Raw genomic sequence first — 14,930 nt, 5'->3', positions numbered from 1 at the left:
GCGAGCAAGTTCTGTTTAAATTGAACACAGCAAAATGTAACCTGAGTATCCCAATGTAATCTGTGATGCGAGACAGCATAGGAACATCAGTGGATCAGCGGCCATGCTGTGTTTCTGTAGTGTACTGGTTATTACAATCACGTCGTGAAGGAAAGGTACCCAGAAACAAGGATATGCTGCTGCTTCACTATGCAGACAAGTTATGTTGTTCACACTTGCTAACTCAGTGGTTGGCAGTGCCAGAGACACGTGTTCAATTCCAGCCACAGGCGACCATATTGAGTTTACACATTCTCCAGCGCCTGCATGGATTTTCTGAGTACTCCAGTTTCCTCCTTGTATTTCAAGATGTGCAGGATAGGTCGGATGGCCATGCTAAATTACCCTTCACTCGAAATGGCGTGCGGGGGATGAGGTTGAAATTTATTTAGGACGGTGGGCATTGGAGCTGAGGAGAAGCGAACTGAGAATGAAGGTGATGGGTCAAATTGATAAGATGGAGGGCTGGGTGGAGTGGAAAACTGTGAAGGAAGAGGCCAAGTGGGATAGGCGAAGGGAGCTTGTCAGGCTCCTTGCCCAACCCTGCCATGCCCTCGTTTCTGATGAAGGGCTTATGGTCGAAATATTGATTGTCCTGCTCCTCGGAAACTCCCAGGGCTGCTATTTCTCCTTCCAACGCCACACTCTTCGACAATACGGGATATGAACGTCATGTGGGTAAAGTGCGTTGAGGAAATGTTCGACTTTGAACGAGAATGGGGGAGGCTCAATGTGTTGAATGGCCTACTCCATTCCCGATATCTCTGTGCAGTCTGCAGGAAAGCCCTGTAAATGTTGAAACAAGTTTTCAGACGTTAGGAAGGAAGTTTCTACAGGTTCGCCAGGACTCTGTTTCCCTTGTCGTTTTTCGAGACTGGTCGTATGTTCATTCCAGTTTGCTCCTTTAACACCTCGGAACAGTCTGATGTAATTGAGTGTCTTGCTTGGCCGTTTCGGTGACAAGTGAATATTTTCTTACAGATCTATGTATCTGGAGTCACGTTTACACTCGACCAAGGAAGCATGGGACATTCAATTCCTGAAAGGGCATTGGTGATGCAAATTAGAGTTTGCAATCAACAATGTCACTGTCACTGACACCAGATTTGAGATCTTCACATTTACGTATTTGCTTGCGACTTTCACCAGCTTCCACGACAATAGACTTGTGTGAATTAGTAATCCAGTCACATCTCCATGATCGTACAACCTCCACGTTGGAATTCACACTATGTGGGTTATTTCTGTGCTGTGTCAAAAAGACATTTTCACCAATTTACTTGTCATAATGGGAACTGAGGGGGTGGCAATTGTTCAGATAGTAACGTTTCTCCTCTCGAGGGCCTAGACATAGTTGAGTAACTTTTCAAATTGCCAGGTAGCTGTCAGAGTTGGAGCTGGATTGAAACAGCAGGAATGGTGTTGAGGCCCATGGCCATTGTCATACCTACAGCGTTCAGCTGTTTCTTCATGTCACGTGAAGCGAATCGAATTAGTTGTAGTCTGTCATTTGTGACTCTGTGGACACCATGATGAGGGTGAGCTGGATCACTGTCTTAAAACTTCTGGCTGAGGATTGTGCAGACATTACATCCTTGACTGTTACGCTAATGTACAGAGCTGCTCCATTATTTACGATGGATATATTTGTGGAACACTTTCCTTCGGCGATTTGTTTAATAGTTCATCATCATTTATGAACGGATGCGGCAGAACCACAGAACATTGGACTGATCCGATTCCCCAAAGCATGGAAACTGGCCGTTAGGCCGAACAAATCCATATTGACCATTTGGAGAGGATCCCACCCAGACTCATTCCCCAAACTTATTTTTTACCCTGACTACTGCACCTAACACTGTCGGAAATTTAGCTAGGTCCATTCACCTGTCCTGCAGATCTTCTGATTGTGCGCCGAAACCAGAGCACCCTGACGATCAACGGGGTATCATCAGTTTTAGGTACACATGGTTCTGAGTCTGGCCTGTTTACCTGCACTCGTCACTGAACCATACATGATGATAATCGGGAACTCAAGGATTATACCAGGCAAAAAAAAGTTGCAGATTGTAGTTGAATACAACTCTGCTGCTGATGCCGCCGTGGTCTAACGCACCACAGGAATGCCAGGAATTCTCTATTCAAGAAAGTTCAGAGATCATTGCGAGTATTTAAAGAGGATTTTTGACGTGAAAATGAATTGAGGTCATTGAAGAATTGGCAATGAAAGGGGGATAATAGAGTAAAATTCGTCCATGCTCACCAGGTTTCGTATACGGAATTCGTGCTATTTGCCTGCGTTTCACAAACACCCCATCTAATCATTTCACTTCATGTCTCCATTTAATTGAATTTTAAGTGATGTAGTTGTACTCACCTGTACTACTTTTTCTGACAACTTGTTATATATAAGCACCATCCTCTCTGAGAAAGAACTGCCTCTTGGATCCCTTTGAAATTTCTTGCCACTCATCTTAAACCGATGCTGTCTGGTTTTGGACACTTCTCCCATCGGTAAAGACTTAACTATTCACCTTACCAATGCACATAAGCCTTTTATAAGCCACAATATGTTCTTCGCCTCCCAAACAAATGGGAAAAAATAATCCCAGACTCTCCTGTCTCTTCTTTCATCTCAAAACTCCAGACTGCATCATATCATTGAAAACATTGTGCAGAAAAATCAGAGTTAATGTTTCTGGCCCAGGGACCATTTATCATAACGGTAGAGAATAACGAAAATGTTTCGGCTAATGGCCCTCCAATTTTTTCGAAAGCTTCTCATAATGACCTGGAGTACATAAACAAATCCTGGTTATTTTTCTACGGTTATGCATTTTCAGACCTCCAGCACTTCTTAGAGTCATAGATTCATAGAGATTTTCAGCACGAAAATAGACCCTTCAGTCCAACATGTCCATGCCGGCCAAACATATCAACCCACACTAGTCCGATCTGCCAGGATCGTGCCCATATGCCTAGAAATCCTTCCGATTCATTTACCCATCCAGATACTTTATAAATGTTGCAAGAGTTCTAGACTCCACCACTTTTCTGACAGCTCATTCAAACATGTACCATCCTCTGCGAGAAAAGGTTGACCCTTAGATCCCTTTTATGTCACTTTCCTCTCACCCTAAACTTATGTCATCTATTTCCGGACTCCCCCACCCCAGGGTAGAGACTTTGTCTATTTATCCTATTCATACTCCCTCCTTTTATTTCTTCTTAATGTGGCATCATTTCGAAATAATAGATTTAATTTCCCGTGTTCCTGAGCTTCCGTGCCTTTCTCCTCAGTAAATACTGAAGTGATATATTAGTGGCAGATGTCACCCATCGAGGCTGGACCATGCTATAAGGCAGCGGAATTAGTCGGGTCTTTGCGAGGAGTGTGAACGCAGCATGGCGAGGCGCTTATGAACTGTGTCGTTGAACTGTGAACTGTGTTTCTGTGTTTTTCCACTTTAACAGGAAGGGCCGTAACATTTTCCATTTTTACTGCATTTGCTTTATTTTTCAGCTTTGTACCAAGATTCTGTCCCTTGAGGGGGAGGGAAACAATGTCCATAAGATTGCGTCACATCTGGAGAGTTGTAGACTTTACATTGTCCTCACATGAGTTCACGTGGCAATAAATGTTGTCGAGGGAAATCATCTCCTGTGGCTCCATACCAAGATGACTTTTGAATTTTAAGGGGGCCGATTCGCTCCCTAGTTACTCCATTGCCAATGATATACTTGTGGAATCTTTTGTGATTCTTGTCAACTTTATTTGCCAAAACTGTCTCATGCCGCCTTTTCAATCTCGTGGTTTCTCCCATCAGTCTACATCCCGCTGCTCCTTGAGGATTTCCCTTGATCCCAACAGCCTATACATTTTATTCCTTATCCTGAGCCTTAATATTTTCTGCAATGTCCTGTTCCCTAATCCTGCTGACATTGCCCTCACACTGACAGGAACATGTTGTCCCTGACCTCTCATTATATCGCTTTTGGAAGACTCCCACATACCAGAAGACCTGTGAATAATTCCCCCAATCATCTTTTCAACGTTCCTGCCTAATGCTGTCTAAATGGACGTTGCACAAGATTATAACGTAAACTTGTTGACCAGGTCTATCCTATTCCAGAATTATATTAAAATTATAATAATTTTAATCACTGGACCTAACGTGCTCCTACTCTAACGGCTCAGTCAATTGCCCTGTCTTATTTCGCAACTGTTAAGGGCAAGATGCTATTAAACTGAATAGAGTGCAGAAGAAATTTACAAGAGAGTTGCCTGGGCTCAACAGTCTGAGCTACAGGGAGAGTTTGGGCAAGCTATGCTTTCTTTTCTTTCGAGTGTAGAAGACTGAGAGGGGGCTTTCTAGAGGTGCATAACATCATAAGAGGCATGGATAGTGTGAACACTTCCAGTCTTTTTCTTAGCATGTGGGAATCGAGAGTGAGAAGGGTCGTATTTATGTTAATGGGGAAAGACTAAAAGGGTACAATATGGTTAATTTTTTACATATTGAGTAGTGCGCCAATAGAATGATTGCCCGGGGAAGGAGTTGAGTCGGGTACGTTAGAAAGATTTTAAATGCATTTGGACAAACACATTGATAGGCAAGGTTAGGAAGGATCTGGGCGAAGTGCAGGAAAATGGGGTTGCATATTTGGAGATTTTGATCATCATGGATCAATTTGGTCCAAAAGACTTGTTTCCTTGCTGTGGGACTCTATTACTCCATGTCTGCATGACTCTAACAAGCCCACTGCTGGCCCATATGCTAAAATTGGGCTTTTCTAAGGCCATTGCAATCCATTCTATGTATAATTTGGAAGGGTATATAAAAAAAGTTTAATGTTCGATAAAGTGCGATAAAATTCGTCTTAACGTCTTCCAAAGTGCTTCAATCAGAGAGGCCTGAATACATTTGTACTGCTGTGGTCTACATAAAATCCTTTGCTGGACTGACATCTAGTTTAGATTTATAGATCAATGCACTGTTATGGTCTGCATAGCTCTCTGTACTGGACATATATCCAATCTGATTTTGTAGATCGATGCACTGCAGTAGTCTGCGTAGCTCACGACGCTGGACAGATATCTAGTCTAGGTTTAAAGATCATTACACTTTTGTGGTCCGCAAAGTTTCCTGTGCTGGAAAGATATCATGTCTGGGTTTATAGATCAATGCACTGCAGTGATCTGTATAGCTCCTTGTGCTGGTGAAATATCACGTTCGGGTTTATAAATCAGTGTATTGCTGTGCTTTGCATAGCTTCCGGTGTTGGACAGATATCTAGTCCAGGTTTATAGATTAATGCACTGCAGCGGCCTGCACAGCTTCAAGTGCAAGACAAATATGTCGCCGGAGTTTACTGATCAATGTAATGCTGTGATCTGCATAGCTCCCTGAGCTGGACAGGCATCCAGTCCGGGTTCATAGGTCAATGCACTTCTGTGGTCTGCAGTTTTCTGCACGTGGCAGATTGCTTGGTTGGATCAAACTGATCTTGATATGCAATGTGCACTGTGCTGAACAGGTATCTCCTCTGGGTTAATGGTTCGGTGTGGTGGATTAGCAATTTGATAAAACTAACAATTTCAGCTGATCTGATACTGCCTTTAGTTTATGTTCTCATTCTTGCTATTGGACCCTCCATGTCTAGCTCCATTGATGTTGCAGTGTTTTTAAGCACAGTACATAATGCTTCTGAACACCCGCTTCCCTGGCAGCAGCCACGACCACTTCATTCAGAAGCAGTGAGCCATTCCCAACGTCTTTTGTTCCCCATGCAGAATGAAAGGGTGGTCTGTCGAATAAAGGTCGTCCGCTTGATACAAGGCTCAAAACACTCTCCCCTCATTACACCCCAAAATCAAGCAATCTGATCATAATATGCCATCTGTTCGGAGAGCAAGTAAGGCACGGAGAACGCCAGCGAGTATTGCATCAGGAAGATGGAGCAATAGTTCAATGTCTGAACGGGTCAGAGTGAACCCTCCAGTACAAACTGTATCACTAAGTCCTGTAATCTCTCTCCATTTAAGTATGATGCAGCCTTTAATTCTTCCTGAAAAATTCACAGGTTAGCATTCACGCATGTTATATCCCATCTTCCAATTTGTTTTCAATTGCTTGTTTATTTACAGACTCTATGAAATCCACAGAGCCTCATGGATGCCCAGTTTCCTACAGCATCTGTTCAGCAAATGTCCACCTGTGACAAGTAGTTTGGCGAGAATGTTTCACTCTTGTTCGTTCCCCCTTCACTCCCCACAGTCTTGCTGCTGTGTATTTGAGTCCTCACCCTGCTCAGTCAGTGGTGGAAATATAGAGACACTCTTGGTGATGATCATTGCAGCACAACGCCGTGAGCACGTGCTGTGTCTTTACCCAGCCCAATGTTAGTTTGATTTCAACATCTTGGGAACTGCGATATCATGGAGGTGAGGTGTGGAGGGTAATAGATGTCCATCATAAGGAAGTTTCTTTGACCATCTCTGAACTGTTAAAATGAAATTACCTGGTTCTGTAAATAATGTTGGGAAATTCCAGGGTAACTCATTCCCTGACTGTATCCAATGGCGCCTCACCACTGGTGAGTCTGTCCTGCCAGTGGAACGGGATATATGCAGGGATGGTGACAGGGCTTCATGAAACATTAACCATCAAGTCTGATTCTGTGAGTATGATGATATCAAACTGTTTCCTGACACCGCAAAGTCAGGAATAATGGAGACAACGGAGCATGGAATAATAGGTTACAAAACTGAATGGAAGTCATTCTATCAGAATGTCTGTTGTATTCTTAAAACAGACTGAGAAAATGAATGCATGCATTGAGGGAAATGAATGTGATTTAATAATATTAGATAGACAGGGTGACCAATACTGGGAACTGAATATTCTGAACATTTTAAAGCTGGGAATGCGAGAACTGAAAATGAGTAGGGGAAAAATAGCTGGATAAGGATAACATTGACATAATCATTAAAGACGATCTTATATAGCATTTCTGACCTCTTATTTTTATCTTATTCATTTCGTGTACAGGGTGATAGTTCGATTGAGTTTGGGGATATATTCCCACTGCACATTTGAGTGGGTCTCGCAACCGTAATGAGCCGTAGGTCCTTTGTGATGTTGGCCTTTATGAGTCCATCACATGCTGTGCCCGGCGTTCCCCATAATAGTACTGGCATGACATTCCCAGAACATTCTATAATCTACGTTCTCCGGTACTTTCTATAACCCACTTCCTCTCAAACATTCTGTAACTGACATTCCCTGAAGCATTCTATACCCGAACATTCCTCGGAACATTATATAACCAACTTTATGCAAAACATTCGTTAACCAACATGACACAGAGCATTCTACAACCAACATTTCATATTCGACAATCTAAAACTAACCTACTCCGAGACAGTCTCTACCTGACGTTTGTGGGAACGTAGTATAACCGACGTTCTCCAAAACATTCTATAATCAGCTTGTTCCAGAACATTTCATAACTGATGTTCTCTGGAACATTACAAAGCCAACGTTCTCCACTCTGGAGCATTTTATAACCGATGTTCTCCAGAAAATTAGATAACAGACTTGTTCTGGATCATTCTCTAACTGACTTTCTCTGGAGCATTTTCTAAGTGACATTCTCCAGATCAACGTTCCATAACTGATTTTCTCTGGAACAGTCTATGATGACATTCACAGGATCATTGTGTAACTTATGTTCTTTGGAACATTCTATAAGTAATGTTCCCCGGCACATTCTATAAACAACTTTGTCTGGAACATTCCTGAACTGACATTATCCAGAACATTCTCATGGGCATTCTATGTTGGGGCACAGTGTATACGTGTTTAGCACTGTTGCCTTCCAGCACCAGGGACCCACGCTCGATTCCCACCATGAGCAACTGTCTGTGTCGTATTTGCAAATTCTCCCCCCCGTCTGTGTTGACTTTTTGTAAATGCTCCAGTTTCCTCCCACAATAAAAGGATGTGCAGGTTGCGTGAATCGGCCATGCTAAATAGTGCATAGTGTTCTGTGCATTACTCAAGGGTAAGGATGGGGTTGTGGAGTGGGTCAGGGTGTGTTCCACTTCAGAGAGTTGAGACTTTCAGGGCCAAATGGCCAGCTTCAGCACTGTAGGTAATCTAATCTAACTCGATAACTGCTATTCTCTGGAACATTCTAAAATCATCATTCCCCAGAACATTCAGTAACTGTCATTCCGTTAAACATTCTATAACTTACATTCTCCCGAATGATCGATTCCTGACATTATTTTTACAACTGCTAGATGTCAGTAAATTCAAGATAAAAAAGCTAAGATCCCGAGGGGAGAGATCACATTCCAGAGAGAATGGGACATCGTTCTAAAGTCCTTCCGGTATTTAAATGGGATAATGCGTTTACTCTGTGCTCGCATTCCTTTATGATAGAGGGTTACCCACAACGTGGACTGACAGACAGAAATATCCAACCTCCGTTTGTCGTCAAGGAATTGGGAGCGAATCTTTCAGTACAGCCACTTTTTCACCCTTCATATTAACAACTGGAACGAAGTGACCTGTGTCTGCTTTCTAGTGATTGAATGTGTTGGAATGCTATAGAAAACATTAGTTCTTCTGGATCTGTCTCTGTGTGTTTTGGGAGTGAGAGTTCTGGTGATTTACGTCAGAGTTTTGTCAGTAATTCTGACCTTCACAATATTAACTTTTGCTCCAATGAATAAATCTCTGAATACAGTGACACATCTGAAAACCTCACTGGTCCTCAAAACACTGGGGAAAAGTGAGGACTGGTGATGCGGGAGATCAGAGTCAAGTTTAGAGATGTGCTGCAAAATCGATGCTTTGAGCAGAAGCCGTTCATCAGAAATGAGGTCCATTTTCCTGCTCCTCAGTAAAACAGGTCACTTTGCCTTCAGGTTAATGTATAATTTATTAGTTTTCCTTCCTCACAGCTAACGTAATGACGATCTACGTCCTGCTTTGCAAAGACTGTGGGTTGTCTCCATGTGTCATTCGTTACCTGGGAGCCATGGCGGTGGCAGATCTACTGGTCATTGTTCTCGATGTGATGTTGAAATGCATTCCGATTGTTTATCGTGAACAGTTTTATTTCTTGTACTTCATCCGCGTGTGTAATATTCACGCCGTCCTGCTTTATGCAGCCACTGACTGTTCTGTCTGGTTCACCGTTACTTTCACTTTTGATCGTTTTGTGGCTCTTTCTTGCCAGAAACTGAAAAGGAAATATTGCAGTAAGAAAACGGCGGCTATAGTTCTTGGAACAGTGACTATCCTGAGCTGTTTAAAAAACATTTTCTGGTATTTTATGCTTGAAGGTTACTACCTGTTGGAGAACATCCCATGGTTTTGTTATATAACACCCGCTGTTTATAAATCCCGTGTTTGGGTCGCAATAGAGTTCCTTCACAACATTCTAAACCCGGCCATCCCATTTCTCCTGATTCTGCTGTTCAATGTTTTTACCGTCAGATACATTCTAGCAACCAGCCAATCCCGCAGGAGACTCCGTGCTCACACCAGTGGAGACGCTCAGTCTGACACAGAAATGAGAAATCGAAAAAAATCCATCATTTTATTATTTGTAATCTCGGCCAATTTTATCCTGCTATGGTCAATATTAATGGTGCGTTCCATATGGTACCGGATGTATAATATTGGGTTTTGGTCTGTTTATCTACATCCCTTTGTGCGGGAATTGGGCTTTATGCTGCAGCTCCTCAGTTGCTGCACAAACACTGCGATTTATGTCGTGACCCAGACTAAGTTCAGACAGCAGTTGAAGAATCTGCTGATATATCCTTTCTACCATATTCATCGATCAATGAAATGCCCTCATTAATCAATCCATAAATCAATGAAATTCACTCATTAATCAATCCATGCGAGACTTTCCCAATTTAGTCCAATTGTTCAGCAAATTGAAGAGCCTGTCCCTACGGCAATAAACTTAGGTTAAGCGTTGGTTTGTCCAAGTGTCCCACAAGGGGTTACAGGGATACATTTCCACATTTCTCCAAATGAAAAAATGCACCATCCTACGGACTGTATCGACGACTTCAATTTGTAAACAATAAAAATGTTCAGTAGAAAAAGCCAAGCAGCAGAATGAACGATGTTATTGTTTGTCTGCGTGTTCAAAAATCTGAGCTGGAAAGAGACAGACACAGCCCCAAACCCTGGCCCTCAGGGTCGGATAGGGGACCTGGGTCTACGTTCAGGAGTTTGGTTTAAGTCTATCTGTCCATGCTTTCACCTCTGGGTCCCGCACTCCGACCTGGAGTTCAGCAGAATTCATCTCTCTACCCCGCTCCCCCCTCTCCAATCAACCAAATTATTCTGTAGCTCTCTCTCTCTCTCTCTCTCTCTCTCTCTCTCTCGCTCTACGCCCCCAACTCCTTTCTTGCAGTTTGTCCTCTTTTCCCTTTCCTCTGTTTATGCTCATTTCTCTCCCTCTCTCTACACACTCTCGTTTTCACTCCCCCTCTCCCTTTCACAGTCTGTCTTCCCACTGCGTGTGTGTCTCTATCTCTCGCTCTCTCTCTCTCTGTCTCTCTCGCTCTCCCTTTCTCACCACTCGGTTTTTTCACCTGCCTCCACACTTCTCTCCCTGTCACCTTGTTACTCACGCTTCTGCTGTTTCTGTCTACCTTCCACCTTTCCATCTCTCCACCATTTTCTCACTCCTCCCAAACATCAATTTTCTCCATCTTCTCTACTTCCAAGTAGCCTCTCCACACTCCCAACCCCGTTTATGAGACAGAGGGAGAGGGAAGGACTAGCGAGAGTGTGTCAGATATGAGGAAGAGAGAAAGTTTCAATCAAAGGGAAATCGAGAGAGGTCGGGGAGAAAGAGAGAGTAAGAAGGAGAGTGAGCAAAGCAGAGAGGGTGTCAGTCAGCGGAAAAGGATAGGGGAGGGAGAAGAGTATCAGGCAGTGGAAAGAGAGAGGGAGGCAAACAGAAGGAGAGGAGGGTAGGAGAGAAACAGGAAGAGGAGAAAGTGAGGTCTGCAGATGCTGGAGATCAGAGCTGAAAATGTTTGCTGGAACAGCGCAGCAGGTCAGGTAGCATCCAAGAAACATGAAATTCGACGTTTCGGGCATAAGCCTGAAGAAGGGCTTATGCCCAAAACGTCGAATCTCCTGTTCTTGGATGCTGCCTGACCTGCTGCGCTCTTCCCGCAACACATTTTCAGCCGAGAAACAGGAAGAGGCAGGATAGAGAAGAGTCGGGGGTGTGCAGAGAGAGATAGAAGAAAGGGATGTTAGTAGCGGTAGAGAGAGGCAAAAAGTCAGAGGCAAAAAGTCAGAGGCAGGGAGTGTGTGATGGAGAGAAAGATCGAATCAGAGAGAAAGAAGATGGATGAGTGAGGGAGCGACAGCGATAGAGAGACATTCAGATCTGGAGAAGGGAGGAGCGAGAGAGTGAGTCAGACAGAGGGAGAGGGAAGGACGGGCTGAGGGAGAGAAAGACAGACAGAGGGTGGGAGGAATGGAACGAGAGAGAGAATTACTGAGATGGATAGAGAGAAAGAGCGAGACAGTGGGAGGCAGAGAGAATGAGACAGAGGGACAGGGAAGGAGCAAGAGAGAAACAGTGAGAAAAGCGGACAGAGGAAGGAATGAAGAAGCGAGACAAAATGTTAAACAGAGGAAGCGGGAGAGAGGGAACGACTGAGAGATAATCAGCGGACGAGCGGGAATAAGGGAGCGTAGAGTGTTAGGGAGAGAGAGAGTGAGAGAGGTTGTGGGAGAAGGATTGGGAGAAAGAGAGAGAGTAATGGTGTGGTCGAGTGTGGCAGAGAGGAAGAGTGAAAGAGCATAGTGGCTCAATGATTAGCTCTGCTACCTCAAAACGCAATGGGCCCGGGTTCGATTCCAGTACAGCTGTCTGTGTGGACACGTGGGTTTCTGCCGCATGCATCAGTTTCCTTCCACAATTAAAAGATGTGCAGGTTAGGTGAAATGGCCATGCTAAATTACACATTGTGTTCAGAGATCTGTTGGTTATTGGCAAATGCAGAGAAAAGGGTTGAGGAATGGGACTGGGTTGGTTACTTTTTGAGGATCGGTGTGAACTTGTTAGCTGAAGGGTTCCTTTCCAGACTGTCGGGATTCAATGATTGTGGGAGGGAGAGACAGACTGGGAGAGGGTGAGGGGGTAGGGATTGAGAGAGAATAACGAGTTATGGGGTGCGAGAGAACGAGGGTGGAGAGACGTTGGGAGTCAGTGAGAGAAAGTGGGGAGCGAGAAAGATGGACAGAATGAGGAATATAGAATAGGGCAAGAAATAGAGAGTGGGGTGTGAAAAAAGGGCGGGGGGAAGAGTGGGGAGGGATAAAGAGGGGCGTGAATGGGGAGACAGAATGTTTGTAAGAGGAGGAAGGGAGTAGTGCGTGGGAGAGCGTTTATACGGAGAGGGAGCAATTAGCAGAGAGAGTGGTCAGGGAGAGCGAGAGAGATTTGGATACAGAGCCAGATTTGTGGGGAGTCTGTGGGTGGCAGAGGAAGAGTTTGGGATGGTAGTTAGGGTGAGGAGTGATACAGAGAATATGTGGAGGACAAAAAGAGCAAGTAGGGGCGGCGACAGGCGGTGGGAGAATGGAGAGGCTAGAGAAAGTATGGTGAGCAGAGACTGAATGGGAGTGAGTGAGAGAGTGGGGGTACAGAGAGAGTGGTGAAAGAGTGAGAATAAAGAGGGGCGAGAAAAACAGTGGGGATGTAGAGAGAAAGCAGGAGGATCAGAATGAGAATGGGAAAGAGAGAGAGGCTGGATAAGAGAGAAAGCATGGGGCTGTGAGAGCCGGGGAGAGAATGAGAGGGTGCTGCGAGAGACAATAGGGATAGGGAGAGAAAGAGACATTCTGGGGGAGATGAATTGTGGGGAGGAGAGAAGGAGTGGGGACAGAGAGCAAGAGTGGTAGAGAAGGGAGAAAGAGTTTGCAAATGAAGGAGCGATTTGGGAAGAAGGAGAGACAGAGAGTGGGGGAAAGAAAAAACTTGGAAGAAAGAGACTGAGTGAGATGAGAGAGAAGTGTCGGAGAAAGAGTGTGGAGTGGAGAGAGACAAAAAGGCAGAAAGAGGGAGTTGGGTGTTGGGAGGAAAGGAGGGAGTGGGAGGAATCGTGAAAGAGAGTAATGAGGGAATAGAGAGAGAGTGGTGGACTGCGGGAACGAGGCGGAAAGAGATTGGGGAAAATGGAGAGGGAAAGTTGTAGGAGAGGACGGCGTGAAGAGGGGAGAGAGAGCGCTGGGGTTGGAGGAGGATGGACTGTGTTGGGGGCAAGGGGGAAAGAGAGTGGTGGGTTGGGGGAATTCAGGGAGAGTTAATGGGTGAGGAAGTGGGGTAATGAGAGTGGTGGGGAAGGTTGGAACAGAGCATGGTGTGGAAGAGGAGGAGAGAGACTGGTGGAGTAACGATGGGAGAGAGCTTGGTGGGGGAAAGGGGAAGAGGGACTGGTGCGGAAATAGTGACAGAGTGTGGTTGGCTGAAGAGGGGCAGAGAGTGTGGTCGGGGAAAGAGTGGAAGAGAGGTTTGTGACGGTGAAGAGGAGGGCAGTGTGAGGTGTGGACAAGTTGGGGAGAGAGATTTGTGAGGCAAGATGGTGAGAGAGATTGGTGGGAGGAGCGGGGAAGAGGGGAAGGAGTGGTGGGGCAGGCCGGGAAGGGGAAGAGAGCGGCGGGGTGAGGGAGGGGAGAGATTGGGGGAGGGGGTGAGGGGGGAGAGAGAGTGATGCTAGGAAGATGGGGAAAGAGAGTGATGTGGGAAGATAGGGAGTGAGAGTGGTGGAAGAAGATTTTAAAAAGGGGAGTGCGCGTTGTGGTCAGAAGAGGGGAAGAGAGAATAGTGTGGGATGAGGAGGAGAGAGAGTGATAGAGAAGGGGTGGAGAGAGAATGGTGGGGAAACAGGGAGAGAGGGTAAGGTGGGGGAAGAGGTCACAAGAGAGAGTGGTGGGAAAGCGGTGAAAAGGGCGTGACAGATTTGCGCAGGTGGGGAAAGAGAAAGAGTGAGAGTGTTGGGGGTATAGGGTAAGAGGGGGACAGAATGTTGGGGAGAAGAGATGAGACAGTGGTGGTGGCAAGAAAGAGTGATGGGTGCAGCAGGTAAGAGGGACAGAGAGAGTGGTGTGGAGAAGGGGAGAGAGTGTGGTGGTGTGGGCGGAGGGAAGAGGAGAAGAGAGAGTGGTGGGGACGGGGAAAGAGTGAGAGAGGGAGTGGGGAAAGATGTGCAGACAGTGTGGTGGGGTGAAGAGGGGAAGAGATAGCGGTGGGAGGACGAGGAAGATGAGGACAGAGAGTGGTCGGGGTAGGGGAGGAGGGGGAGAGATTGGTGTCGTGAAAGGGAGGAGGGAAAGAGAGTACTGTTCTTGGGCGGATGTAAGAGGGGGAGAGCGAGAGGTGCGGTGAGATTGAAAGAGGGGTGAGGCAGTGGTGTGGAGGGTGTAAGTGGTGCAGAGGTGGGTGGAGGGGCAAGAACGGGAGAGAGACTTGTGGGGGTGATTGTGAGAGAGAGGGTAGTGAGATGGGGAAGTGGGGTAGATACAGTGTCGGGGAGGGATTATAAGAGGGACAGAGAATGTGTTGGGGAGAGAGATGAGAGAGAGTTGCGGTGGGAAGACAGGCAGAGAGAGTGGTGATGGGGAAGAGGGGGGAAAGATTGGTGGGATGAGCGGGGAAGAGGGGGAAGAGTGGGGGAGGGGGCAAGACGGGGAGAGAGAGTGGTGGAGACGTGGGAACTGGGGAGAGAGACTGGTAGACGAGGGTTTAAGAGGGAGAAAGTGCGGGATTGGGAAGAGAGGGGGAGAGCGTGGGAGTGGGATGAGGGGTAGAGAGAGTGGTGGGGCGATGAA

Source organism: Hemiscyllium ocellatum, assembly GCF_020745735.1.
Source record: "Hemiscyllium ocellatum isolate sHemOce1 chromosome 41 unlocalized genomic scaffold, sHemOce1.pat.X.cur. SUPER_41_unloc_2, whole genome shotgun sequence".
NCBI classification, from domain to species: Eukaryota; Metazoa; Chordata; class Chondrichthyes; order Orectolobiformes; family Hemiscylliidae; genus Hemiscyllium; species Hemiscyllium ocellatum.
This window is presented reverse-complemented; position numbering follows the sequence as displayed.